The 7445-nt window shown below is 44.9% G+C and overlaps 1 long non-coding RNA gene across 1 annotated transcript; it reads left to right on the top strand.

Annotated features, from left to right (window-relative positions):
• Positions 1 to 335: 335 nt before the first annotated feature.
• Positions 336 to 6546, top strand: LOC135812731 (uncharacterized). Its single transcript, XR_010552940.1, has 3 exons — positions 336 to 447; positions 1821 to 1943; positions 6438 to 6546. It is a non-coding gene; the product is annotated as an uncharacterized LOC135812731 (long non-coding RNA).
• The last annotated feature ends 899 nt before the right edge of the window (positions 6547 to 7445 follow it).

Below are 7445 nucleotides of genomic sequence, written 5' to 3'. Positions count from 1 at the left end.
ACGCTTCATTGTAGCGCAGCCTCACACTCAATGTAGCTGCCTGCAATGGCAATTAGTGCGGTGTCGTCCGCGAACTGGCTACACGAGGTTGTAGCATTTTCACAGGCAGTGGGTAGGTCAATGGTGTACGCCAGGAACAGAAGTGGTCCCAGGACCGAACCCTGGGGCACTCCCGCTGGTATTGGTATGAAGGCGGATGTTGTGCCTTCAACTTTGGAGTTGGGAGGGCGATTGATTTGAGAAGCCATACTCAGAGTGCCAAGTAGTCACAAATTCCAAACACCACTGTGCTAAGAATTCTTTTTTTTACCCGAACAGATATTGATGAATGTGATCTGAAGACCCACAACTGCAGTAGCCAGTCAGCAACATGTGCTAATAACGATGGGTCCTATGTATGCGAGTGCCGTCCAGGGTTTAAAACCTGGAATGGCACTGACTGTCAAGGTATTTCCCAGCGCTCGTGATGCTATCAATATATCAGGTTTATGATCATCTTGAGGCTGTGGTGCAATGTTTCAATCTACTTAACTGACCAAACATCTTACCCTGACACAACTCCCTTCGGTCCCAACGTCCTCTCCTGACACAACATCCCGCCCTGACACAACATCCTACCCTGACTCAACATCCTACCCTGACACAACATGCCACCCTGGTCTGTTGACATGCTATTCAATACGCACGTGTGTTCGTAGATCATTGAAATTGTCACAGTTGGGGTTAAGTATTCCTTGAGTACATTGGGTACATCCTTGTGGTCATATTTCACATCGATTCAATCCATTCAGAGATGTCCCGTAAAGTGGCACGATGGCGCTGCCTCTTTAACCTACGTCTGAGTCATAGGCAGCGAAACCAGGGATAGGGGATATTTGCCTGCAATTATACTTATTGTTCATAGTTTGACAGCAGCATGAAACAAGGTGGAGGACACCGTGTTCGGAAACAGCGACCTTTCTACAACCATCCACACGGTTGGCAGAGCCTCGGTCTATTGAGACCATCTGAACTATATGAGTCCTGGACCCGGTGCCGGCCCTCTTTATGCTAAGGGGTTTTATACTGTGTTGGCAAAAACGCGGTTTATCTACCCGTCTATGTATATAGTGGAACAGTTTGAGATGGATCAGTCTTTGCTTTGTGCCATCAGTCATGCCAATTGGTCCATGCCAATCGGTCCATGCCAATCAGTCCATGCCAATCGGTCCATGCCAATCGGTCCATGCCAATCGGTCCATGCCAATCGGTCCATGCCAATCAAGCCATGCCAATCGGTCCATACAAATCGGTCCATGCCAATCGGTCCATGCCAATCGGTCCATGCCAATCGGTCCATATAGTGGAACAGTTTGAGATGGATCAGTCTTTGCTTTGTGCTATCAGTCATGCCAATTGGTCCATGCCAATCGGTCCATGCAAATCAGTCCATGCCAATCGGTCCATGCCAATCGGTCCATGGCAATGTGGCTGATGTTGGAATTCTCGTATACAGATTTTTTAGTTTTATGCAGCCAACGGTCGCTCACAAACACGTTGGTTTTACAAGTGCCAGTGCGTGTGGGTGTGTGCGTGGGTGTCTGTCTGTCTGTGCGTATGCATTCCTCCCGCAAAATCTCAGCGTTTTTCACTGAGAACACCGCCCTGCCAATAGACAAGTGTAGATAAACACAAAAAAGTGGATATCAGGATTCCTCCGATGATATTATGCAGAACTGTGGAGCAAGGCTGGCTTGTTACAACCCCAAGTTTCATGTAATCCTCAAGCATGTGCTTTATGTCACAAATCCAAGGTTGTGTTCACATTTGTATTTGAACAGATGTTGATGAATGTAGCTTGAAGACTGATGGTTGCACTGGTCTGGCAACATGCGTTAACACGTTTGGTTATTTCCGCTGTGAATGCCCACCGGGGCTTAAGAGCAATGGCACCGGCTGTCGAGGTAAATGAAGTGTACTGACAGCGGCGGTCTCTGGTGTAAATCTCTCTCAGGCCACATAGGATGTGAATCTGTAGAATGTACCGATTTCATCTTCAAAGAACTTTAGTATGCAATCAAGTTAGCGGATAGAGCGAGCTCCACTGTTGGGACCAACCTACTTTCATAGACAGTTTTCAGTTTAAAATTTGGCCGTCACAAGAATTCAGCGTATTCTTGCAGTTTTTTTCTTTTCTTTCGGCTTGTATTGGACCAATTAAGCATGTTTATAAGTTTGAACTGAATATGTCTATGCGTTATGGGAATATGTATATGTTCCCAAAAGGGAACGTTGGCCGGATCGGGTACCAAAATGACCATGGTTTTTATGAAGGGAAGATGCAATATGATATAACTGATTATGTTGTCTTCTAAGTGTTTGTGGAGCAATGCAAACATGAACAAGCAGTAATGGAGAAGAAAAAATATGTAATAGTCGTCAAAGAGTGTCCAGCAATGTTTCTTAGTGTTTTCGGCTGCTACCGTTCGCGTCTCGTATACACCGTGGCATTCGATCCTCGATCGAAATGCAGTCGAACTCCACACTGAGAACAGTAACATATCGTGGTTTGTCTGCACCATTTACAACGACATTGTGTTGTCCACATTCTTGTTGTCAAACGCGCTTGTATTGCACATCAACAGCAAGACACTGGTGCTTCTGGGCGCGGTCGGCTATAATAAAATAGGACGGCGATCTCGGGATGAGCCTGGATGTAGGACATTGGCTTTTGTTGCTCACCGCTGCTTGAAAAATTGGCACTCTCAGATCAGTTGTAAGAATGTGGAGCCAGACAAAAAGAATTACAAGGAATCTCTCAAGATTGTCGGTCTCCGAGCTAATGTGGGCCTTGTCCGTATCGCGGGTATCGCGCAGTATTTACTCGTCCAATAGTGTTTAGAGAAGTACAGGGGGTGTATATCTCGCGATTGGCAAGTGGGTGATGCTGTAGTGATCTCATGGTGATCGTGAAGGGATTTGTCCAGTTCAATTTCAGGACGCCTATCGTAAACACCAGTCTATTTCACCCAACGCGTTGTTCTATTGGGTTGGCGTTTTTTTTGCGGTCGTACTCACTATCAACAGGAAAGGCACCAACATCATTATCCTCTCCATTCGTCACGTGGTAGTTGTGTAGGTCCATATCTCTTGCAAGTTCGATGAAACCCTTATCATCCGTTGAATCATCTGATTACTACTCTATTTCATCGTCCACGTTCAGATCAACGAGAAGTGGTGAGCACACATGCTCTTTCCCTAGGCACAGCAAATTCACTGCATCAGAATCACGGAATCATTAGCACCATGCAGTTGTGAATTTGCAGTGCTCAGAGAGGGAGCAAGTGTGCTCACCACTTCTTTTTCGAGTTCCTGAGCTGCAGGATGCCTTACCCCGATAGCGCTTACGTTCAGATTGCCAGTAATCGGTGGCGCTAGGACTAAGTCCTGAAGTGTGTTGGAGTTCTCAACAATGTCCTTAGCTTCCATTGGAATCACTTTTGAGTCCCTTTCCAGAAAGGACTCTGCTACTGTAAACCTTTCCCTCTGCTGTACCACATTACAGCTAAAGCGATATTTTATGACAAAAATGCAACCGCGCGGAGAAAAAGATCATCGAAAGTCCAGGAGAACGCCATAAAGCATCCATACTTTGCTGAATATTGTTCAAGTGAATCTTGTTACACAAAAGAAAACCTACTTCAGAAGTATATTCCTTTGGGGACTGTTTAGCAATCTTTACTTTGGCAAATGTCAGCCTCGCACAGCATTGCTGTATTCCGCATGCTAGTGAATCACAAATATATGACCAAATTTGGTTACCATGGGGACGGTCCAATTACCATCAAAACATCAAAAAGGCTCCATCAGTTATATATCCACGTTTACGGATGTTACAAACACGGAATACGCGCTAGATATACTGGTTCCTGAAATCAGGTGAACATGAGGTATATCTGGGTCTCGGATCTGGCCAACGTTCCCTTTTGGGAACATCGAAGAAAGACGGCGGGTTTCTATGTGCCATGATCAAATTTCCGGTGAATCTTCAGGCCAGTTGGGTGGCCATAGTAGCAGAGTGCACTTCTTACGTGTGGATTACTCTGAGAAAGACTGTTTTTCACACCAGAATTCTCAATTTCTGAAGTACGGCCAAGTACCAAAAATTCACGACATTTCGCGTTATATCCCGATACTTGAAAATTTCAAAAGCCTGACAAATATTCCAAGATTCATGATCATCAGCCTTCTAGATATGTATATAAACAGAAAATGCGGAGGAAAAATGAATTTCCCTTGACCAAATCGCATGCGGAAAGAAATGTTCCCTTTTGGGAACATTGGCCTGATTAAGGTTAACACAGGCTCGTAAAAAAAGTAAATTATCGTGTCCGTTCCCGAAAGGAACTCACGACAGCTGCTAATGCCCGGTCAACCCTAGAGGCGACCACTGGCAAAAGTGCCGAGAAACCCCATTAGCTGCATCCATGTACCCCTTGTGACTGGCCACAAGTTCCCAGTTGACTGTGGGTAGCAGCACGACTAGAAAAAACGCTCCCAGGCAGGACTTGAACCAGGTGCCTCTCGTATCTCAATCATGGACTTTGACCCACCGCATGGGCTTATACTAGTATGTAACACTATTGGTGAAACACCACCGGAGCAGAATATACTAATAAACATAGTGATAACACCGTTGTTTAGGGCACAGACAAACCTTTGTCGCCCTTTCTTTGCGTGCCCTGACAGACGGATGGAAAACAGCGCCGCTTTCAACGATCCTGGTTGGAGGAGTTTTTTCACCGGTGTGCAGTGTCGGCTTCTGCTTGCCCTGTGTGATGTTTGCTTTAGACGATTCGAAGCTTGGGCAGCTTTACCGCAGTCCTTTAGAGAATTTAACCCGGTTCAAGACTGCATGCAATCATCACGCTGAACAGAAAATCCATAATATATAAAAACGCCTTGGAAAAGTTCATTCATTTTAATCAAAATCGCCCAGCAGCTTGTGGATGGTAATTTCACCCAGTCTGAGGAGAATATGCAGAGGGACACGTATAGCACCACTTATTTAAGACTTTGTGTGGATTGTTAGTTGATCAGTTGGCGTGGGAACCACTCCTGGAGGCGAGCTGCGTACGCCCTGCTCTCTCTATCTATCTATCTATCAATCTACAGTAAATCATATTATTTTAACGACCTGCAAAGTTAACGATTTTCTGATTTTCGAAGGTTAACGGTTTGAAAAGTTAACGATTTTTTCCAGACAGATGCTCGTCAAGGACATTCATTGTTGTCCATCACAGGAATAGTATACCTCAATGTCAGGAGAATAAAGAAAATGAAATTTATCCAGCGTAAGAGCGTAAAAAATTCAAATTATTCGATCTCCTGTCGCTTTGTCAAAATTCATTTGAAAGACTTCGGATTTGTTCGAGCCGACTGCTGAGCGTCTCTGCTATCATGTATATCTTTCGATTGTTGAATTCCATTGAGAATTGACCGAGTTATGATCCGTTGAACACGCGCTGCATGCCATAATGTGAAATGATCGATTTCAATCGTGCGAGGCCCAAATCATACGACTTTTTCTAACGAATTTTAAAATAACGACAAATCTTTTCTCGTTAACTCGTTAGATTAACTTGTTCGTTACATATTCATGATTAAATTTTACAGTATATCTATCTATCTACCTATCTATCTATCTTTCCATCTCTCTCTCTCTCTATGTCTCTCTCCCTCTCTCTCTATCTCTCACTATCTCTATCTCTCGCTCTCTCGCTCTCTTGTTCTCTCTCTCTCTCCCTCTCTCCCTCTCTCCCTCTCCCTCTCTCTCTCTCTCTCTCTCTCTCTCTCTCTCTCTCTCTCTCTCTCTCTCTCTCTCTCTCTCTCTCTCTCTCTCTCTCTCTCTCTCTCTACCTCTCTCTCTACCTCTCTCTCTACCTCTCCCTCTACCTATCTCTCTTTCTCTCTCTCTCGCTCGCTCTCTCTCTCTCTCTCTCTCTCTCTCTCTCTCTCTCTCTCTCTCTCTCTCTCTCTCTCTCTCTCTCTCTCTCTCTCTCTCTCTCTCTCTCTCTATCCCTCTCTCTTTCTATCTCGCACCCTCTCTCTTTCTATCTCGCACCCTCTCTCTTTCTCTCTCTCTCCCTCTCTCTTTCTCTCTCTCTCTCTCTCTCTCTCTCTCTCTCTCCCTCTCTCTCTCTCTCTCCCTCTCTCGTTCTCGCTCTCTCTCTCTCACTCTCTCTCTATCTCTCTCTCTCTCTCTCTCTCTCTCTCTCTCTCTCTCTCTCTCTCTCTCTCTCTCTCTCACTCTCTCTCAGTTTCAAAACTTAGAACTGTTTTTGAAGAACTAGAAAGTGTGTTGTGTCAGGGTTTCGAAATTCCAAAACTCTCTCGCTCTCTCTTTCTGTCCACAATAAGACATTGTTGTTCATGCCTTGGTGTTTACCCCTGTCCAGAACTTGATGAATGCGAAAAACGGAATTTTACATGCAGCAGTGATGCTCACTGTACAAATGAGAGTGGGACATTCTCATGTGTTTGCAAGCCTGGATTTACTGGAGAAGGATTTTCCTGTACAGGTACGTTCTTTCCACACATGCCCTGGCCACGTCTTCAGTCCCAACTTTTGTCTTTTTTATATTGAATTTGGCAGGCGGCTCATATTGTTTGGGAAGCGAGGAATGTACCGGAAATGACATATACCCAAGATGACTGCCTGCAGTGCACCGGTGATCATTTACGCATTATCAAAATCGCTGCGCAGGCCCAAATTGCAATCTTACGACATATTTTACCTTCAAATTATCATAACTTCACCATTGGCTGATTCCATGATCTTGCGCTTCTTGGAAAGGTCCGTCAGCGACGAATGCACAGAGCCCACATTCGACATCTATAAAGCCACAAGTCGAGCGCCCCCACTTGCCCCAGCGCCAGATCTGCGGGCAGAATCCAAATTGTCTCGCCATTTCACTCTCCCCAATCGCTGGACTTTGAATTTTTGTGTAAAGAACATGTCATGCAAAAAAGAAAAATCTGACTTTGAAATGTTCTTGAGCGCATAAAAATTGCAATTGCCGTGATTTTACTTTCGACAGACGATATCGTTGCAAGGGAGTGTCGTAGCTCTTCGGCGATTGTTCGAGACGGTGTTTTCTATTATTTGGCGATAGACCCTTCGATCGTGAAATTTGGTCAAGAAATGACTGAGATACGATGGATTTACTGATCGAAGGATAGTCGTAGATATTTGGCTGGTCAGACGGAGAAGGGTTAAAGGGGCACTCCGAGAATTTTTTTCGATTATGTGTTCTCTTCATGGGGGCCTTATATGGCCCCAAGAAATGGGGAATCGCGGAAACTAGACCCCAAAAGTCGATATATGAAGCCAGGGAGGGCCAAGTTTGTCTCCTCTTTTGATGGTTTTAATGAAGTCACGTGTGATTAGTATTCAAATTCTCTGC

This window comes from Sycon ciliatum, chromosome 3, assembly GCF_964019385.1.
Source record: "Sycon ciliatum chromosome 3, ocSycCili1.1, whole genome shotgun sequence".
In the NCBI taxonomy this organism is placed as follows: Eukaryota; Metazoa; Porifera; class Calcarea; order Leucosolenida; family Sycettidae; genus Sycon; species Sycon ciliatum.
The sequence above is the reverse complement of the archived record's forward strand: the minus strand, read 5'-3'. Positions and strand labels throughout refer to the sequence as shown.